Source organism: Macaca thibetana, chromosome 14 (assembly GCF_024542745.1).
Source record: "Macaca thibetana thibetana isolate TM-01 chromosome 14, ASM2454274v1, whole genome shotgun sequence".
Lineage (NCBI taxonomy): Eukaryota > Metazoa > Chordata > Mammalia > Primates > Cercopithecidae > Macaca > Macaca thibetana.
The window spans coordinates 78,016,981-78,039,395 of NC_065591.1; the positions used below are offsets into that span (position 1 = coordinate 78,016,981).

Consider the following 22,415-nt stretch of genomic DNA (forward strand, 5'->3'; position numbering starts at 1 on the left):
TTTATTCCCCCTTCACAGATGAGAAAACCAAAGTATGGTTTCGCATCTGTTAAATAACAGAGCTAGAATTCAAGCAAATGTATTCAAACTTCTAGTCTAAGTATCTTTTGGTAAAACCCAAACTGCTTCTTCTTTTCACATTACTGGACAGCTGGATTTGGGCTCCAGATCTAATTCCTGATTCCAGTGGGAAAACACTTGCAAAATATCATGGAGTCTCAGACAATGAGCAGACTCTGTCTTATGTAAGGATTCTACCTGGGGCTATGTCCTACCTTCTCCTGTGCTGAGCTCCAGGCACTGTTTCTCCGGCCTAAGGTCAAAGGTTCACAGTATCTCTTTTATTAATGAAAAACAAAAAGTGCTGTTGTGCTTAGAGTCAGTTTCAGTTTACACATCTTTAAAAGAGGAAAATAATTGCCATGATGATTAAACAAGAAAAAAGGTGTATGTAAGACGGCTGGTACATAATAAGTATTCACAAGCATGTAAATACACTTCTCTGGGCTCTCTCCTATATGCCTATGGGACATTTTTCAGGACAAGAGCATACATCCTTTTGTGAGCCTCTGTTCTCCACATAAACTGAAGTGTTAGCAGCAACCATGGAAAATAGAATAAGAGGAAACTTCTGAGGGCTCTGTGCACAGTTTCCAGCCTGAAGGGAGCTCTGCGGTGGGATTTCTGCTTTATGTCAGCGGCACAGGGGCCTGGAAGACTTCTACACTTGGGGGGAAAGTATGCCAAGGAGCTGAGGAACATCTATCAAGAAGAAGCCCCAGCTGTTATGTGGGCCCTAGTGGAGAGTGGCTGGGGGTTGCCTGAGGCCATGCTGGGTTGGGTAAACTTGGTATGTTCACTTCCGTCCGGGAGACCTTTCACCTTGAGGGCTCAATGATTAGAAAAACATCACAGAAGCCAATAATTTCTCATTCTCCAGGGAGCCAGGAAGCATTTTCTGGGCTAGATATCAGGACAAACCCATGAACTGTGAGAGGTCCTCTTTGCTGAGAGCTCCATCTGATCCCAGGAAATAGAGTGCTGGTTCCATGTGCTAGAAGACACAACTTCCTGCCAGAAAGAGGATCTGCGTCTCATCTCCATGTGCGCCAGCGTTCAGATACGGCTGTCTGGGCTTTCATGGATGAGTCATGCAATGGCCAAGCCTCAGCTGCAAGTTGGGGTGAGCCTGACTCTCATAGTCCTAGTCAAAGCAGTTCAGAGCAATTAAACAACCAAACGAGAACCTACTAGGTGCAGGCCTCTGGGGAAGGAGGGGTATTGTGGAAAGGTCGTGGGTTTTGAAGTTTGAAAGAAAGGGGCTTCGATTTAAATATTAGCTTTTCCACCTACTAAGTATAACTTGGGAAAGATACTTAGCTTCTTTAGACCTCAGTTTCTTTATCTTTAAAGTAATGGCAACAGTAGTATTTAATTAATTAATTAGTTTTGAGATAGGGTCTTGCTCTGTTACCCAGGCTGGAGTGCAGTGGCATGATCACAGCTCACTGGAGCCTCCACCTCCCTGGCTCAAGCAATCCTCCCTCATCAGCCTCCTGAGCAGCTGGGGCTACAGGGGTATATCACCGTGTCAGGCTAATTAAACATTTTTTTTGTAGAGACTCGATTTCACTGTGTTGCCCAGGCTGATCTCGAACTCCTGGGGTCAAGCGATCCTCTCACTGTGGCCTCCCAAACTGCTGAGATTACAGGCATGAGCCACTGTGCCTGGCCAGTAAATAGCAGTAATAGTAATGGTAATGGTAATGTAGGCTTTGCAGGGCTGAGATAAGAATTAAGTGTTGTTACCAAATATAAAGGGGACAGAATAATGCCTACTATCTGATCAAGGCTCACAAAGCCCAATCTCAGTATTAGATTTTATATATAGAGAAGTGAATAACAGTCACAGTTAGGGAGACAGTTCATGTAAAATTCAGTATAACTCAGTTGATTTTTTTCAACCAGCATATATTGTAGAACGTTCTGAGTGCTGGCAACTAATAATGGCCCCTGGCCTAGAGGAACTCAGAGTTTTGCAACTGAGATAGATGGATGAGTAAGCAAATTTCTATCAGGGTTATAAGGGATCTGACATAAACAAGAGAAAATGCTATGGGAGCAGAGTGGAGGAGGTGCTCACACTCACTGAAGGAGTTAGAAGAGGCCTTGTTGAGAAAGCAACTTCTAGGGCTTCACTGGCTGGGTCTTAAAAGATGAACAAAGAGGAGCTCACCAGGTGGAATGAGTGTAGAAAGTTGTTGTTATTGTTGTTGTTTTTTTTTTAGACGGAGTCTCGCTCTGTCACCTAGGCTGGAGTGCATTGGCGCAATCTCAGCTCATTGCAACCTCCACCTCCTGGGCTCAAGCGATTCTCCTGCTTCAGCCTCCCAAGTAGTTGGGACTCCAAGTGCCCACCACCATGCCTGGACAATTTTTGCATTTTTAATAGAGATGGGGTTTCACCATGTTGGCCAGGCTGGTCTCAAACTCCTGACCTCAAGTGATCTGCCTGCCTCAGCCTCCCAAAGTGCTGGGATTACAGGTGTGAACTACTGCACCGGGCCAAAAGTTGTTCTGATATCAGAGCCCATGTGTAGAAAAAACACAGAGGCATGAAAGAGCTTGGTTAGAGGAATGGGGCCATGGAGTAATGGATATAAGGAACTTGACAAAGGATGACCAGTCTCAAAGGATGACCTTGCTTGATTGCAAAGAAGATGGACTTTGCTCTGGAGGCAGCAAGGAGATTTTAAAGCAAATAACCAAGATGATTAATTTATTTTCAAGAAAAATAACTGGGTGGAGGATGGGTGTAAAGGGGAAAGACAGGAGGCCAGAGAGTGGAAACCTATGGAGATAAGAAGCTCATCTAGGTTACATAATCGGGAAGTTGAAGCGGGGTAGATCAGGAAGAGAAGCTAGACCTCTTGGCTCCTAGTTTGAGCCTTTTTGATTAGATTGCTCCCCTTCCACATCTATGAAACCTGCCTAGTAAGCAAACCCTGATCTAAAATTACAGTGCTTGTGTGAACAGGAACATAAAGCAACAAATTGCAAGTAAGTTTGAATTTGACTAAGGCACCTGTTTTTTTAATCCATGGTTTGTCACAGCTTTAAAATATATTCAGCATTTTTCTTGGCACTCACCCTCTAAGGTCTGTCTTCCCAAGGAGAATGCAAACTATTACTGATTTGGGTGGGTCATCCATCCATCCATTCAATCCGTCTGTCTATCTATCTGTTGGTCTACCCACAGACATGTATTGGCAGCTACTATGTACTTAGTCTTTGGTTAAGTCCTGGGAATATAGAGATGAAAGGCAATTTCTGCCCTCAGAGAGCTCGCAGCCTAGTGGGGAGGGAGACAGAAAACTAAATAGACACGGACAATCCAATGTGATGAGTGCTGATCCAAGGAGAAGGATATGCTAATTGCTATGGGAGCTCGGAGCAGGGATACCCAACAGTCTGAGCCATGAGGAAAGGAGGGGATACTTGTGCCAAGCCTTGAAGGGCAAACAAGAGGGCACAGATGTATTCTAAGTAAGAGGAAGAGCATATGCTCTTTGGGGGTACAGTGCAGTGGTGGGAGTGATTATAATTTGGGAACTCAGCAATCTTCCTAGTCCTGAAGCCAAACACATGCTTTGCCTGTTTTAATTACATAAACCACATTAATTCACATCTTAATTTATGGCTTCCCTTTGGCATACAAGGCTGCAAACCAGTGCCACTTTCTCCAAATTACCAAATAGGTAACTGCTTGGCATTTTCTGACCATCTTCTTTTAGTGCCTTTTTACTCCCCCATTTCTGGCTCCAGTGCCTTAAGTTGGTCCTCCAGCAACTGAGAGCCCACTTTAGCCCCAGCTGGGCAGTGGCCCAGGTTTCCAGTCTTTGTCTGTTCTTACTCACTTTCCTATCAAGTCTTAGCTTGTGGGTCAAATTCTGCCCAGCTTACTCTGTGAAACTGGCAGGCTATTGTTCATTCTACTTTCTTAATAACCGCTAGCCAACTTAAAACATTCACCCTGTCAGAGATATCCACACTCAACATTGTCTTTGCTCATGTGCTTGTCCCCTGTGAGGACCATGTTTCCCCTATGCACACTTTCTCCTTGTGATTTTCTATGAGACCCCTTCTCTGGGTCACCTCCTATACTGGCAGCCCCATAGTACAGCCCTATCATGATAATCATCAAAGACAGAATTTTAACTATCTGCCTATTTCAGTCTTCCCCCCAGAAAAAAAGTTCTGTGTCCTACTCCTTTTTCTCTTCCTAGTTCCTGCACATAGTGGCACTACTAAACATTTGAAGAATGAAGGAATTAGTAAAGGAATGGACAGAAGTTTGTGGAATAAACTCCTGCCAATGGAACACTACTCTAGAAATAGGAACACCAAACATAAGAAGCAGGTTGGACCTAGGCGATATAACCATTCAGGACATAGACACGGGCAAAGATTTCATGACAAAGATGCGAAAAGCAATTGCAACAAAAGCAAAAATTGACAAATGGGATCTAATTAAACTAAAGAGCTACTGCACAGAAAAAGAAGCTATCAACAAACAGACCACTTATAGAAGGGGAGAAAAGTATTGCAAACTGTGCATTTGACAAAGGTCTAATATCCAGCATCTATAAGTAACTTAAACAAATTTACAAGAAGAAAAAAAAAACCATTAAAAAAGTGGGCAAAGGACATGAACAGACACTTATCAAAAGAAGACATACATGCAGCCAACAGTCATATGAATAAAAGCTCAACATCACTGATCATTAGAGAAATGCAAATCAAACCACAATAAGGTACCATCTCACATCAGTCAGATTGGCTGTTATTAAAAAGTCAAAAAATAACAGATATTGGCAGCGTTGTGGAGAAAAAGGAACACTTATACATTGTTAGTAGGAGTGTAAATTAGTTCAACGACTGTGGAAGACAGTGTGGCGATTCCTCCAAGTCCTAAAGACAGAAATACCATTTGATCCAGCAATTCCATTACTGGCTATATACCCAAAGGAATATAAATTGTCCTCTTATAAAGACGCATGCATGCATATGTTAATTACAACATTATTCACAATAGCAAAGATGTGGAATCAACCTACATGCTCATCAATGATAGATTGGATAAAGAAAATATGGTACATATATACCATGGAATACTATGCAGCCATGAAAAAGAGTGAGATCATGTCCTTTGCAGTGACGTGGATGGAACTGGAGGCCATTGTCCTTAGCAAACTAATGCAGGAACAGAAAGCCAAATATGGCATGTTCCCACTTGTAAGTGGGAGCTAAATGATGAGAACACATGGATACATATAGGAAACAACACACCCTGGGGCCTATTAGAGGGTGGAGGGTGGGAGGAGGGAAAGGATCAGGAAAAATAACTAATGGGTACTAGGTTTAATACCTGGGTGACAAAATAATCTGTACAACAAACCCCCATGACATAAGTTTACATATAACAAACCTGCACGTGTACCCCAAACTTAAAAGTTCTTTTTCAAAAAGGAAGAAGGTTGGAGAATCTACTTTTGAGACTTCTGGCACCCCTCTATGCCATAGGCTTGTACCTACTTGTGTCTTAGGTTAGTTATAAGAAAAGACATGCAGCTTGAGAGGAGGGAGAAGACAGCATCTTATACCTTAATTTATTTAAGCTCTGTTTGGCCTAATTTCTCCAGGCCCATTTCTGTGGACCTGTGCTACTTTGTGTGGCTCTTATTCATGAACTAGGTACTATTAATGACACACCAGGAGTTGATATTCTACTTGACCTGAATTATGCTTTAACTTTAATGCTGTGAAATTCACTGAAGAGAAGAATTAAATTGAAGTTATTACTCAGTTTAAAAAAAAGACCAGTCCCTGATTTATTATTAGAAAAATCCTGGCCTTTGTTCTAATTTTATTTTATTTTTATGTTAAGATCCCAAAATAAACTGGGCATACTAGCAAATGCCTATAATCCCAGCCGCTTGAGAAGCTGAGGCAGGAGAATTGCTTGAGTCTAGGAGTTTGAGACAAACCTGGGCAAACCAGTGAGACCCCCATCTCCAAAATATATATATATATATACACACCCCAAAAAGTCTGACTAGCCACACAGAGCATATGCTGAGAGTCCTCAGTCGAAGCCAAATATAGGAAAAGCCCAACAGTGTATAGAAAACAAACAAATGAATCACAGTGTTGGGTAAACTGCTATTTGGCATAAATCCATGAACATAGGCCAAAAAAGTATCTCTGCAAAGATGTAAGACATAGCTGTAGAAAATATCTCAGAAATAGATCTGAATTTGACCTGAAAACTTGACTACAATGGAACTTTGAACAAATACATAATATTTTCCACTAATACATGTTTGTCCACCAATTTGTCCATGGATCACGGGTGAGGCTGCTCTCTGCAGTGTGAACTGCTCCATGGTGGCTTTGGCTGTTGTGCATGGCCAGCCGGAGCCAGACTAACCCACGGTCATGGGAAGCAAAGATAATACAATTGGGTAGTTTGGAGCAGTGGAATGGGCCCTGCGCTGGGAGTCGGGAGCCATGGGCCAGAGTCCAGGCTCTACTGTTAAATAACTGTACACCACATGTAACATTCTTTAAAAATGTCTGTCCTTACCACATGTACTAATATGAAACTGTCTATAGACTGTTTAATCTAATGTCCTATTTGAAATTCAATTAGAGTAAGTCTGTTTAATTCATGGAATCACTAATTTCATGTAAAGGCACCTTGTGGATATGAAAAGGGGGAAAAGAGTTGGCCTTAAGTTTTCTAAAATCTGTCAAATAATTAATTTTGTGTGTTGACTATATTCTAGGCATAAAAGGAGCTTCAAAAAAATAAGCAGGCTTGGCCGGGCATGGTGGCTCACACCTGTAATCCCAACATGATGGGAGGCTGAGGTGGGTAGATCACTTGAGGTCAGGAGTTCAAGAACAGCCTGACCAACATGGTAAAACCCCATCTGTACTAAACACACACAAAAAATTAGCTGGATGTGGTGGTTCATGCCTGTAATCCTAGCTACTTGGTAGCCTGAGGCAGAAGAATTGCTTGAACCCAGGAGGCGGAGGTTGCAGTGAGCTGAGATCGTGCCATTGCACTCCAGCCTGGGCAACAGGAGCGAAACTTCATCTCAAAAAAAAAAAAAAAAGAAAGAAAAAGAACAGGCACATGTCCTCCTACCCTCAAAGTGTACAGTCTAAGAGGGAACATAAGACAGATATGTTATTATTTTTATTTTTATTTTACTTTTTGAGACAGGGTCTTACTCTGTCACCAGGCTGGAGTGCAATGGTACAATCTTGGCTCACTACAACCTCCACATTCTGGGCTCAAAAGATCCTCCCGCCTCAGCCTCCCAAGTAGCTGGGACTACAGGCATGTGCTACCATGCCTGGCTAATTTTTGTATTTTGTGTAGAAGTAGGATTTTCCCATGTTGGCCAGGCTGGTCTCAGACTTTAGGACTCAAGAAATCTTCCTGCCTCGGCCTCCCAAAGTGCTGGGATTACATGTGTGAGCCACTGTGCCTGGCCCAGAGATGTTATATCTGTAAAATGAGGTAGAGGAGAGGAGTAATAATGACAGCTAGCATTTATTAAACAGTCAGTATAGACAAGGCACTATTCTAAATGCTTTATATTGGGCTGGGCATGGTGGCTTACGCCTGTAATCCTAGCACTTTGGGAGGTCAAGGTGGGTGGATCACTTGAGGTCAGAGTTCGAGACCAGCCTGGCCAACGTGGTGAAACCCTGTCTCTACTAAAAATACAAAAATTAGCAGGACATGTTGGCATGCGCCTGTAATCCCAGCTACTCAGGAGGCTGAGGCACAAGAGTCATTTGAACTCGGGAGGCAGAGGTTGCAGTGAGCCAAGATCGTACCATTGCACTCCAGCCTGGGTGACAGAGCGAGACTCTGTCTCAAAAATAAATAAATAAATACTTTATATTTATGGCCTCATTTAAACCTAACAGAAACCTTAAGAGGTAGGAACTACCATCAACTCCATTTTTACAGGTGAGGAAACTGAGGCATGGAGAGTTTTTGTTTGTTTGTTTTAACTTTCCCAATATTGCCTAGCTAAATAACCCTGGAGATTCGAAGCCAGGTGGTGTGACTGAAGGTCCTATGTGCCTAACCTCTGTGCCACTTGGTCTACCAGGTACCACCTGAGAGGTACATACAAAAAGTATCCTGGGAGCTCCACTGAGGGAGACATTCACTCCCAAAGAGAAAGATTACCTCTACTTTGCACACTAAGCTTTGATGAATGGGAGGATTTGGACATATAAATGTTGGTGGTGAGATTAGAGAAAGAATTCAGACAAAGGGAGAGAAGTGCTTCCAGGTGAAGAGCAGCATTAGTAAAACATGGATGCAGTAAACACACAGGATCTAAGGAAACAGCCAAGATCAGTCTGGTTATAACAGAATGCGTGAAAGCAAAATCATGGGAATGAGGGTTGGGAGAGTAAGCTGGAGCCGGACATGAAAGGTGGGCTTAGGCCAGGTGCAGTGGCTCATGCCTGTAATCCCAGCATTTTGGGAGGCCGAAGAGGGCAGATCACAAGGTCAGGAGTTGAAGACCAGCCCTGTTTATTTTGCAGAGACAGCAAATGAAATTAAAATGGTCAAATAGATTTACTCAAAGTCACCTGGCAAATAAAATCAAAGTCATCAAGAAAAATCACTCTTGACCATGGAATTTTTGAAAAGTAAAACAAAAGCTTTCGTTGCACGTTTATAAAATCTACACGTACAGTAGACATATCAAATGTTCTTCTGTCCCAACATTCATTCATGAGTCTTTGACATTTGGTTAAAACACAATATCCAAACAGGAGGTTTTTACAGTGGTGAACACAAAAATTTTTCATACTTGGAAAAGTGATTATTTATATGCCATGCTACAAAATAAGTCAGTAGAGATGTTAACATTAACAATAGCTGACCCTGATTGCCCACTTGCTCTGTGACAAGCGTGGTTCTGAGCACTTAAAATGCATTTTCTCTTATCATTAAGAAAATAATTCTTGCAGAGGTACTACTGTTATCCCCTTTTTATGGTAGAGGAATCTTAAAAGACATTTAGTAACTTACTCAGGGTTATACAGCTTGTGAGCCCCCATCTGGGACTCAAACCTAGGACTGCCTGATACCAGATTTTATGGTTTGCTTTATAGTTTTGGGGTTTTTTTTTTTTTTTTTTTTTTCCCAGTCTGTGGCCCAGACTGGAGTGCAGTGGCACAATCTCAGCTCATTGCAACCTCCACCTCCTTGGTTCAAATTATTCTCCCACCTCAGCCTTCTCCCGAGTAGCTGGGACTACAGGCACGTGCCATTATGCCTGGCTAATTTTTCTATTTTTAGTAGAGACAAGGTTTCACCATGTTGGCCAGGCTGGTCTCAAACTCCTGGCCTCAAGTAATCCACCCACCTCAGCCTCCCAAATTGTTGGGATTAACAGGCGTGAGCCACCGCGTCTTGAGCCACCGTGTGTGGCTGAATTTTGTGTAATTAAGTATTACAATACATGATCTCCATAGCAAGTAGAGGATGCCGCTTACCTTCTTATCAGAAAACTTTAGCCAGAGTAGCTGTAGAAACTAACAAGTTAAATCTTTAAGAATTTCTGCCCTTAATTGAAAGTCTCTAGGTAAACAACTTTTAATAAGATTCCTTAACTGCCTCTCGTGACCAACCATCTTTGCTGGGAAACAGATGCCCTTGGTTTATTGCACAGTCAGGATTTCAGTGAGGGTTTGCAGGCTGCAGCCTGCCCAGTGGCCATCAAATAGCTGCCCTGCCATGAGTGAAGCCTGCCTGGTTAGCCTGGGGCCCTAGGCAGGAATCTGGAGTCTTGAAAAGCTATGCTTGGTCTGGCCTGGGGCCCAGCCTCCTGCTCTACTTGGCCCTTCCACTGACCACCAAGTCCCATTAACTGCATTTAAGAAATGGTGTTTGGTGGGTTCTCACTTATATGTAGAAGTGTAAAAGGTTGATTTCATGGAAGCAGAGAGTAGAATAATGGTTACTAGAGGTGGGGAAGGGTAGAGCAGAGGGGGAATAGCCAAAGGTTGGTTAACAAATACAACAGTGCAGCTAAAAAAGAGGAAGTTCTAGTGTTCTACAGCACTGTAGCATGACTATAATTAACAACAATTGATTGTGTATTTTCAGATAGCCAGAAAAGTGAATTTTGAATGTTCCCAACATGAAGAAATGAGAAACGTCTGAGGTGATGGCTATGCTAACTATCCTGACCTGATCATTACACATTGTATACATGTATCAAAATATCACCCTGTACTTCATAAACATGTACAATTATTATATGTCAATTAAGAATAATAAAATAAAAAGAAGAAATGGCCTTTGACTCTGCTTGCTCTCTGTCCTTACTGCCACTGCCCTTCTTTAGACCTCCATCAGTCATCTCTTGCCAGGACTACTCTAAAAGCCCTGTAAGTCCTCGGGCATCTAATTTGACGCTTTCTAATCCTCTCCTCTGCTGCTAGTGTGCTTTCTTTAAAACTGATCATGTTAATTCTCTTCTCTGAAATCTTTGATGGACTGTTGCCTACAAAATACAAACCACACGCCTAAGCATAGCCTCTGATACCCTTAACAATTTGGCCATTACTTACCTTCTAGGACTCAATAAATATTCGATGAAAAAGTGAATGCTCTTCTGCTAGAAATCCTGTTAACAACATTCCCTACACTTCTTATTTAACAGTCAAGTTTAGTGAGTGTCCACAATGCATTAAATTTTAACAATGACTATTTTATCATAGGATAATAGAAACAGTTGGAACATAAGGTTGAGTCCTGCATTTGAATGCAGATATGGCTTTTTCTCTTTATACAAATCTGAGCAAGTTAATTCCCGCTTGTGGGCCTCAGTTTCTCCATTTGTGTAAAAGAGGGTAAACATAAAAGATCTCTAAGGCCCTACAACCCATGTCTATACTAGTCCCCTGACACTACCACCCCTTTGAAGGAAGGAACCAGGAAGGTTAGTTCCTAGCCTGCCAAAGATGTGTGCCCACAGCTAATTCCTATACTCAGTAGCTTGAAGGCATGCTTACTTTATCACCTTTAATGCTTCAGCACTGTCTCTTGTAATCTCCTAACTGGGCCCTCACTGAGTCACAGTACTGGGGTTTTAATCTTCTATATAATAGCATCTGAAGCTGAGACAATGGAGCTCTCAGAGCCTTTAGCTATGATCTCATCTTCTGATCAAGATTTTCTTGGCTTGTGATTGCTCAGCCATGATGGGGTGGAGAAAAGCCCCTACTCTAGGAAGTGCTAGTGCTGACTTAGCATGCTGCAGGTCTGGAATTGGAGCAGAAACTTGTGTGGACCTGCAGAGACCTTGCAGGCTTAAGGAGGAAAGAAAGGAAAGGGCCAGGCAAACCTCAGAGAAACAATCCTGAAGGCAGAGATTTCAAGACATGCAAAACAGCAGGGTTTCTGTGAAGGAGAACTTCTTTACTGAGAACCTTCCATATAGTGGACACTTTAACCTGGGCTACAAATATGCAAGGCAGGTGTTATTATTATCCCATTTCACACATGGGGAATCCACAATTCAGAGATTAGCTGGGTGCGGTGGCTGATGCCTGTAATCCCAGCACTTTGGGAGGCCAAGGCGGGTGGATCACCTGAGGTCAGGAGTTCAAGACCAGCCTGGCCAACGTGGTGAAACCCTGTCTCTACTAAGAATACAAAAATTAGCTGGGCATGGTGGCATGCGTTTGTAGTCCAGCTACTTGGGAGGCTGAGGCAGGAGAATCGCTTGAACCAGGGAGGCGAAGGATGCAGTGAGCTGAGATCACACCACTGCACTCCAGCCTGGGTGACAGAGTCTTGCTCTGTCACACACACACACACACACACACAATTCAGAGATTAACTTTTCCAGAACCATATGACTAGTAAGTAGCTGTGGGGTCCAAATGTAGGTCTCCAAAGGCCTGTGCTCTTTTCTTTCACACACCCTGAGAGGTATCTGAGAGGGACTTAGGAAGTCTTGAGAGTAAAACTAGTTGCTCAGGGAATGCCCATTGGATGGTAATTTCAAGCAAATGGACAAAATAATAATGGGATAATATTGAGTCCTAAATCACCAGCAGTAACTCTGAGAAGGGTAGAATTACAAACTCCATGCTAAATAGCTTTAGGTCATAAATGAATGTTGTCCTTTGGAGGATACAAAATGAAGTGGTTTATTCCTTGAACACCAATGTGACTAATAAGCCAGGCGTGGCATCCGTCATCTTGTCCGCACAGCTGTCTGGGTAGGCTAATCTCTGGCTTGAGGCCCTGGCTCCTGTCTGCCCAGTGGCATGCTGCACTCTGGTCTCCTGGCTCGACAGTGAGCTTGACATTTCTGCTGAGTCTGACTCACTTGCTCCCAGCCTCAACTGTTCTGTGCCAATGCAGACTTCTTTTATAGTTGGCCTACTTAGAAACACAGGATGTTAGTGTTGGAAGAGAGATCCTTTAGAAGTCACCTAGTGCAATCCCCTCACATTACAAATGAGAAAACAGGCCCCAGATGAGGCTTGGTGATGACGTGCCTAAATTCGGGTGAGTTTAGATATAAGGCATGATGAGACCTCAGCCACATGGCCCATAGGGAGGAAGCTGGGAATGAGCAGGACTGGAGCTGGCAATGCTGCCTCAGCTGCAGGACTCCTAGGGCTGGGGTGGAGCACAAGGAGTGGATCCAGTCCCTTGGAAGAATGAGCTGGGTTAGGGAAGCAAAGCGTCAGGAACCCAGCCAAGCAGTGTAGAGTTCAGGGTAGCACTTTTGAAATATGTGGCTAGGGAGGAGAATGAGGCTGAAGGTCAGTTGTGAAGACTGGGCCAACATGCCCAGGAAGGTGAAGTTGGTGTGAAGAAAAGTCACAACTTGAGGCTATCAGGTTGTGCAGAGTTCACCCTAGATGTGATAAAGTCCAGAGTGGTAGCAGCACACTCCACCCCCATGCTGAGTTGTGGCTGGTGCACTTCTTGCCCTCATTTTTTTTTTTTTTTTTTTTTTTTGAGATGGAGTCTAGCTCTGTCACCCAGACTGGAGTGCAGTGGCATGATCTTGGCTCACCGCAACCTCCACCTCCTGGGTTCAAGTGATTCTCCTGCCTCAGCCTCCCAAGTAGTTAGGACTGTAGATGTATGCCACCACACCCGGCCAATTTTTGTATTTTTGGTACAGACAGGATTTCACCATGTTGGCCAGGCTGGTCTCGAACTCTTGACCTCAAGTGATATGCCTGGCTTGGTCTCCCAAAGTGCTGGGATTACAGGCGTGTGTCACTGTGCCCAGCCACTTATTGCCCTCTTTAGGAAGGTTCCGAGCTGGTGACTCCATATAATAGCCAGAGAGCTGGGGAAGACAGCACTAAAGAACACCATCTATTCTGCCTCCCAAATGTCTCTAAGGTGTCCTTTACCTCCGTTTCTACTGTCACCACCCTGAGCCTTGGTTGTCACCCACCTGAATTATTGCAACAGCAGTTTAGTTAACCACTTATCCTCTGCCTGTACTATTTCTAATGCACTCTTCTCATTGCCACCCAAGTGATGTTTCTATGACATGTGAAGATGTCACTTGCTTTCTATAAATGTTGGATGGCTTGCCAATGCCTAGCAGCCTTTCTCTCCTGGGCTTCTATGTGAGAACCAAGCCCTCCAGAAAATTATTTGAGTGACTATTTCAGGTCTTTCTAGGATGGTACATAGTTAATATCATTCTAAGTGTACAGGGGAGAGAAATTTATTTGTACAATAGATGTCTTAAGTCATCGGGGCTTAATTTTTCTGGTGGAATCCTGGTTGAGAAGAGCTGGATAGTACAAAGCCCAGATATATGAGTCTGGCACATTAGATCTACGTGACTTCAGCCCAGTGCTCCTTCCAGCTTCATCTCCTATTCTCCTCACTGTGCATTCTATGCTCCGGTCATACCGAACTCTTGCCATTCCTTCATCTAGCTATTCTGTTCATCTGTTAATGTTCCTGCTTCAACCTGGTCTCCTTCTTGGACTTTAAAAATCTTAGTTATTCATCCTTCAAGACCAGGCTTAGATGTCACCTCCTGTCTGAAGTGGTGCTTTCTACAGCCTTCAAAGGCACATCAAATTGTTCCTTCCCCAATGTGCAAGTATTATTTTTGTGTGTGTGTGTGCCATTCCATTATTCATAATTGGAGGTTTACAAATCTGTGTCACTTACAAAATTTTGAGTTTCTGCACAGCGGGGAACATCCGCTCCACCTCCTGACCTGAATAGATGTTTGTTTAACTGAATGGCCTGAAGCCCACTGGATAATCAATGATAATACTAATTCTGGAACACATGACTTAACTCTTATTCCATCATTATTTGGGTTTCTATACATGACTACAACTAGATCGAACATTAAGTATGTCACTGTCAGATATGCAGCTGTGCATGGTGATACTGTGGGCTGGGAGAAGACTTTCTGAATAATTACTGACACAATGAGGGAGTAAGACCCGGCAGGTCTAAGTGGAAATGGGAAATGGAGCCAGAAAGATGTTAGATGAGGTATAGGGGTAGACTTCATCAAGAGGTATGCAGAGGACCAATTTCATAATTTCTACAGGAAATAAGAAAAGGAAAAAAAAATAGTAGTGGGGTTAAGTGAAGGACATATGTCAGGAACTAATGTCTGAAATGACTCATCAAAGCTGAAATCTGATAAAGGGAATTTACATTTGCGTAGTGTAGAATATTGTCACATAGATGATCTCATTTAATTCTCAGAACAACCCTGAGGTGGAGGGTGGGGTGTGTGGAGGGTGGGTAGGGAGTGTTGCGCTGTTGTTACAGTCCTCTCTTTACAGAGGAGATGACCAAAGCTCAGAGAGCAGAAATTACATGCCAAACATCCACCGTCCCTAAGTGATGCAACTCGAACCAGAGACAAGTCAGCCTGTCTCCTGGTCCAAAGCCACATTCACCTTTTTCTTTTCAGAATGGAGAGGCAGCTCCTCTGATCTAAAAGCTGAAAGCCTTCATGAAATCAAATAGAATGGCTAGGCACAGTGGCTCATGCCTGTAATCCCAGCACTTTGGGAGGCCAAGGGAGGTGGATCACCTGAGGTCAGGAGTTCAAGACCAGCCTGGCCAACCATGGCCAACATGGTGAAACCCCATCTCTACTAAAAATACAAAAATTAGCCGGGCATGGTGGCAGGCACCTGTAATCCCAGCTACTTAGAAGGCTGAGGCAGGAGAATCGCTTGAACACGGGAAGCACAGGTTGCAGTGAGCCAAGATCGTACCTCTGCACTCCAGCCTCGGTGACAGAGGGAGACTCCATCTCAAAAAAACAAACAACAACAACAACAACAACAAAATCAAATAGACTGACAGTAGAGGTTTTTCTAAGTAATGACTCAGGGATTCTCTGTAAACTCAAATTTTTCTAGGCTGCTTTAAAATGAGGATAGAACACCATTTAGTCAGCTGACTTTCAGGGAATCAGCTGATACAGAGTAATTCTCCACTTGAACTGGGAGAAATCTGACTTGACTAGAGAATCTGGGTCAGAAAAGAAGAGCAGAGACCAGTTTATTTTTTACCTGCCTGTGGCTCTAGGGGTACACAGGACAACCAAAGATGATGCCGCACTTTTTGGTCAACTCTAGACACAGAGAGAGAAAGTCTCAGGGTTATGGAGTGAAAGAGTTGGGAAGACAAGAGGTCTCTTGACTGGCCCTCTGCTTCTCAGATCTACCCACAAACCTTGGAACCTGTGAGACTTAGACTGTAAGTACCACTGACCAGGCTCTACAGAGGATTCTTTCTGTTGTATTTAAACAGAATACAACATTTCCTGTCTCCCTGACAAAATGGTCAAACCCTCAGGGGCACAGAGTTGGTTTAAATAAGTTTCTACCCCACTATATAGCGCTATGGTTATAAAAACACAAGTCTCAGGAAATGGCTTTTGATTACAATTAAGATTTCAAGTTTGTTAAAAACTTCTTTTTGTTTCTCTGTCAAACTCTTCCATTCACAAAAAAGACAGATTGTGATGCATCTTAAAGAAAGCATGCTTACATTTGTCTTTTACTGCTGGATTTCTACTCTTGACCTCATAGGGCCCAGTGATCATGCCCTAATAGCATACTCTCGATTCGTGCTTACAAAAGTGTTTCTCTGTCAAACTCTTCTATTCACTGAAAGAAAACAGCTTATGATGAATCTTTAAGAAAGTACTCTTACATTTGCCTTTTGCAGGTGCATATGTAAACCAGTGGTATATGACCAATAAAGACACATGCTCTAATAAAAAAATCTTGTATACATTTTCACATGATGAGATTCCTTGATTTCTCATCCCTCTCCCTCAAAAGTTAACCGGATAGTTTTTTTTTTTTTTTTTAATCCTCATTCATTTATTCAATGCTAATATTTTTGAGTTCCCAATATGTGCTGGGTGATACGATGTGGTAGGCTATGCTAGGTGCTAGGAGATTCCTCATACTTTCATGGAGATTAAAGGTTAGGGCAGCGCAGTGGCTCACACCTGTAATCTCAGCACTTTAGGAGGCCGAGACAGGCAGATCACCTGAGGTCAGGAGTTCGAGACCAGCCTGGCTAACATGATGAAATCCCATCTCTACTAAAAATACAAAAATTAACTGGGCATGGTGGTGCGTGCCTATAGTCCCAGCTACTCGGGAGGCTGAGGCAGGAGAATCACTTGAACCTGGGAGGCAGAGGTTGCAATGAGCCGAGATTGTGCCACTTCACTGCAGCCTGGGTGACAGAGCAAGACTCCATCTCAAAAAAAAAAGAAGAAAAATGAAAAAGATCAGGGCAACATAGGCTGGTGTGGTTGAAAGAGACTAAGAGACTAAAGACACTGTTCAATTCAAATACCTCATTTTAGCAGTGAGAAAATGAAGGCCCAGAGAAAGGGCCTTACTAGATCACACAACCAATCCATGGCAAAACCAGATAAAGAAAATAGTTCTCCTTTTCAATTAAGATCCTGATCTGGTTGGGCATGATGGCTCATGCCTATAATCCCAGCACTTTGGGAGGCCAAGAGCAGTGGATAACCTGAGGTCAGGATTTCGAGGCCAGCCTGACCAACATGGAGAAACCCTATCTCTACTAAAAATACAAAAATTAACCAGGTGTGGTGGCGCACGAGCCAAGATTGCACCATTGCACTCCAGCCTGGGCAACAAGAGTGAAACTCCGTCTCAAAAAAAAAAAAAAAAAAAAATCCTGATCTGAAGTTATTCAGGAGGCCAAGGAAGTCATTCTCTTCTTTCCCTTCTGTCCCAACTCAGTAAATCTTGGCTTCTTGATTATTGGAGAAAATAAACATTTTTCTATGCTGTCTTTTCTGGGACTAAGCATGGTCTGTAAGTAATAAACAAGAGTTTCTTCATTCTCTGGAACTCTATCCTCTATATCCTTTGTAAACCCCACTCTCTAAAAGGCTCTCAGTTTTATGACTGGAGCCCCAGAACCAGGGGAAACATGCTGCCTGGGTTTTGCTTTTTCAGTGGAAGCAGATTATATCAACTTCTGTCAGAAAACATCATGAACTTCTGTTTCACTGTTGTTTAAAATAAATATTTCTGTAAGAAATGCTGACAAAATTTGTATTAGTCAGGGTTCTCCAGAAAAATGGAACCAACAGGATGCATGTATGTAAGTTGTGTGTGTGTGTATGTGTGCGTAAAAAGAGCGCTAAAGAGATGTTAAAGAATTGACTCATGCAATTATAAAGGATGTTTTAGTCTGTTGTCTGTTGCTTCAAAAGAATATTTGATCCAGTGTATATTCTGTACTTTAAAAAAAAAAGAAAAAAAAAGAAAACCTGAGACTGGGTAATTTATAAAGAAAAGAGCTTTATTTGGCTCACACTTCTGCAGGATGAGAAATTCAAAGGCATGGCCCTGGCTTCTGGCGAGGGCTTTCATGCGGCATCACAACATGGTGGAGAAGGTCAAGCCGGAAGCAGACACATGCAAAGAGGGGAAGCCAGGGGAGCATCCTGGCTTTATAACAACCCACTTTCGCAGGAATTAATCATTCCTATGAGAACCAGTTCAGTTTCTTGAGAGCGAGAACGTACTAACTTGAGAACACCACGAAGCCATTCATGAGGCCTGTCCCCATAACCCAAATACCTTCCACTAGTCCCCACCTCCCAACACCAGCATACTGAGGATCAAATTTCAATATGAGCTTTGGTGGAGACAACCAACCATATCCAAACCATAGCAGATGGCAAGTCCAAAATCTGCAGGGCAGACTAGCAGGCTGGAGAACATAGAAAGAGTCAATGTTGCAGCTCAAGGCCGAAGGCCATCTGCTGAAAGAATTTCCTCTTGCTCAGAGGAGGTCAGTCTTTTGTTCTAGTTAGGCCTTCAACTGATGGGATAAGGCACACCCATATTATGAAGGGCAATCTGGTTTCCTCAAAGTCCACTAAATTAAATGTTAATTTCATCTAAAACACCTTCACAGAAACATCCAGAATAATGTTTGACCAGTATCTGGACATTGCAGCTCAGCCAGGTTGACACAAAATTAACCATCACAAGACCATAAGGTGAAAGTTTTACAACCCAAGAGTCCTATTAGAATTATGGATGAGTGCCAGTTACTGGGGGAGTCACTGCACATAAAGGTCTTCATAATACTGGACCTCACAAAACCAGGGATCTACATCAGAGGAGAGAGAAGGAAACCTGGCAAAGATGGAAAAATCATCAGGTAGACAGAAAGGTTATGACTGGAAAAGAATATTTTGGCAAACAGAGATTCCCTAGCCCTAATCCCTTTACTTCTGTTTTGTTTGTTTGTTTTTATTTTGTTTTGTTTTTTTTAAGACAGAGTCTCCCTCCATTGCCCAGGCTGGAGTGCAATGGCATGATCTCAGCTCACTGCAACCTCTGCCTCCCAGGTTCAAGGGATTCTCATGCCTCACCCTCTAGAGTTGCTGGGATTATAGGCGCCCGCCACCATGCCTGGCTAATTTTTATATTTTTAGTAGAGACATGGTTTCACCATGTTGAGCAGGCTGGTCTCAAACTCCTGGCCTCAGGTGATCCGCCTGCCTCGACCTCTCAACATGCTGGGATTATAGGCGTGAGCCACCGCACCAGGTCCTTCTGTTTTGTTTTATAAATTAAACCAAAGGCCAGATAGGGGAGACACTGCCTTGTTTTACCTTCAGATATACTTGGTGGACTGGAGTTCCAACAACCAGACCTTTGGGGCTGGGGTAAGTTTTTCCTCCTAACTCCTCTGTGTGGGGAACTGAGACATTTGGCTTCCTGTTAGGAAGTTAAAGCTTGTGGCTGTAGAAGAAGGCCTGACTCTTGGTGAAGCTGCAGAAGTCTTAGAGCTCTGAACATAGGGCTTTGGACATGGAGATTCTTACATACGTTCAACAAGTATCCTTTGTGCCAGGCTCTGTTCTACATGCTGGCAACATAGCCTTGAACAAAAGTCACAGAAATCCCTGCTTTCTTGGAGTTTTCATGCCACCAGGGGAGACAGACAATAGACAATATGAGTACGTGAAATACAACATACAATATGCTAATTACAAGTGGTAAAGAGAAAAATAAAGCAGGGAAGGGGACTAGCAAATGCTGGGGAACAGATGTTGTGATTTCAGATAAGGTGGCTAAGGAAGGCCTTGACAAGGAAGTAACATTTGAGTAAAGACCAGAAGCACAAGAGAAGGTAAACAGTGTAGACATCCGGAGCAAAAGCATTCTAAGCAGAAAAATAACTGTAAAGGCCGTTGTTGTAGGTTGAATTATTTCCCGTCGCTAAAAGATATGTTGAAGTCCTAAGCCCTGGTACCTGTGAAATGTGACCTTATTTGAAGACAGGATCTTTGCAGATCAAGTTAAAATGAGGTCACTAGGGTGGGCCCTAATCCAATATGACTGGTGTTTTATGAGAGGACACAGAGACAGAGAGACACAGGGAAAGTGCTGTGGGATGACAAAAGAGAGATTTAAGTGATATAACTGCAAGCCAAGGAATGCCTAGAGTTGACAGCCACAGCCAGAGTCTCAGAAGAGGCAGGCAAGAGTTCTCTCCTACAGGTTTTAGTGGGAGCATGGCCCTGGTTAACACCTTGATTTTGGACTTCTCACCTCCGGAACTGTGAGACAATAAATTTCTGTTGTTTTGAGCCACCCAGTTTGTGGTACTTTGCAACGGCAGCCCTAGAAAACTAATCCAGCCATGAAACGGGAATGTGCCTGGTATGTTGAAGGAAGATGGAGCCCAATGTCACATGGGAGGGAGTCATAGGAGATTAGATCAGAGAAGTTACACAACAGATGGCGAGATCATGTGGCACCTTATGGTCAGAGATGTGACATGATCTGACTTACCCTTTAACAGGCCCACATACAGTTATAACTGTGTGTTACATTCATGGCTGAAGGGAGATGTATAGAAGAACCCAGACTATATTACGTACACTAGATAATCATAAGAGGTAGGTACCAAATTGCGTAAATACTAAAATCACTGTGCTTATAATTAAATCTTTCATTTGCTCTTTAGGTATATTTTAATCTGTAATGTTAATGTGTAACTAATTTTTAAAAGATGAAATTAAAATTTTTATTTTCAAAAACAGACTATTAGGTGGCAAAGCATGAATTTGCTGACCTCAGGTGAACACATTAGTGACTATCTGGTTTGCTCTGACCATAGTCATGGCATACCCCTCACCTGGTGTCATAGACAAGGAGCCCTATAGGCTAGATTCCCCTTCTAGGAAGGACTTGATATTCAGTCAGGGGAAATATGGTCAGCAGACAGCCTTCAGCTCCTTCAAGGTTTGTCTCAGCTGCAGAGAACAGGCTATCTTGTATCTGGTTCTAAGACAGAGAAACAACTAAGTTAGCTTAAGAGACAGGAAATGTATTTATGAAGGATTAAATATATCTCACAGAACCCAACCTCATGAAGGACTGGAAATGGAAGAAGATGGTCTCCCTGTTTCTGTGTCTCTCATCATCATCATCATCATCATCATCATCATCATATTCTGTCTCATGGTAGACCAACTCTCACAGCTCATCAGATGACATGACCCAAAACAGAAGTCCCAAAACGTCACCCTCTGTTGCCCTTATTCTCTGCCACCATATAGGTCCAGTGCCTGTAGCCAACTGATCCTATGTCTCTAGATTCCCAGGAGAGATAGTCTGACTGGGCTCTCTCTTTGGTCAGACGTCCTCTCCTAGCCAGTCAATTATAGCTGGAGACTGGGTCATTTTGAATGGAAAACTGCCCTTCTTCCAAGGCTGTGGATGGAGTTTATTTTCTAAGAAGAGATGTGATGTTAGGAAGGATATGCAGTGCATCTCTAGCACGAAAATCCTCACAGCTATTATATTGTAGAAAAAATGTTCAACTTTGAAGCCACATGATCAGTTTTGAGTTCTTGTTCTGCCATGTATTAATTGTATGAACTCAAATGGGATCAATTAAACTTTTAAGCCACTGTTTCCTCAACTGAAAAATTTTACATTTTTTGAGATGGGCACTAGGCTATGCACCAGAAATACAGAAAAATAGATACAGTCCCTGCTGTAGACAGATGCTCACAGTCTAGCAAAGCAGGCAGGTAGGAAAACCAATAACTACAGTTCTAGGTGATATGCAGTGATGGAGAGAGCACGCCTGGGTGAGGTACCCTCCTTGCATGCCCCAGTGTGTGGGTGTATGGGTGTGTATGGTGTGGATAGAACAGAAGAGGAAGGGAGGAGAATGGGGGAAAGCTTCCTATAGGAGGTCAACCTGGGGTGGGAGCTTGATAGACAGGCAGGAGATAAATGTGGGGAGGGGAAAGTATACCCAGGCAAGGAGAGCACCATATGCTGAGTCACAAACATGTGAAGGAAGTTGCTCATCTCAGACACATGTAAATGGGAGGGCAGGGCCGAAGTAAAGAACAGTATCTGGCATGGAACCAGGCAGGTGTGATGGGGTGGCAAGAGATGAAGCTCCTCTGATTGAGAAGGAAGACATGTGGGCAAGTGCTCTGAAAACAGACGGTGCTACAGACACAACAATGGTGAACAGGGAGTGTTGATTATGTGAAAGCAGGAGGCAGGCTACTTTGTGTCGTGAATGTGTCTCTATGAGGCAGGTAATATAATCTTCATTTTACAGGGCCTTATTGAGTCATAGTCCCAAGGTCACATGGTGTCTTGGTTTGGGTTCTCTCAGAAGTAGACCTTGAGAAAAGGATTCAAGCAAAGGTAGTTTATTTGGGGGGTGATCCTAGGAAACCCCAGTCAGAAAGTGGGGAAGCGAGGTACAGAAGAGA

At 43.1% G+C, this 22,415-nt stretch overlaps 1 long non-coding RNA gene across 1 annotated transcript; it reads left to right on the forward strand.

Moving 5' to 3' along the window:
- Nucleotides 1–922: 922 nt before the first annotated feature.
- On the forward strand, nt 923–11,281 carry LOC126934936 (uncharacterized). Its single transcript, XR_007719143.1, has 3 exons — nt 923–1,183; nt 6,849–6,933; nt 10,217–11,281. It is a non-coding gene; the product is annotated as an uncharacterized LOC126934936 (long non-coding RNA).
- Nucleotides 11,282–22,415: the final 11,134 nt, after the last annotated feature.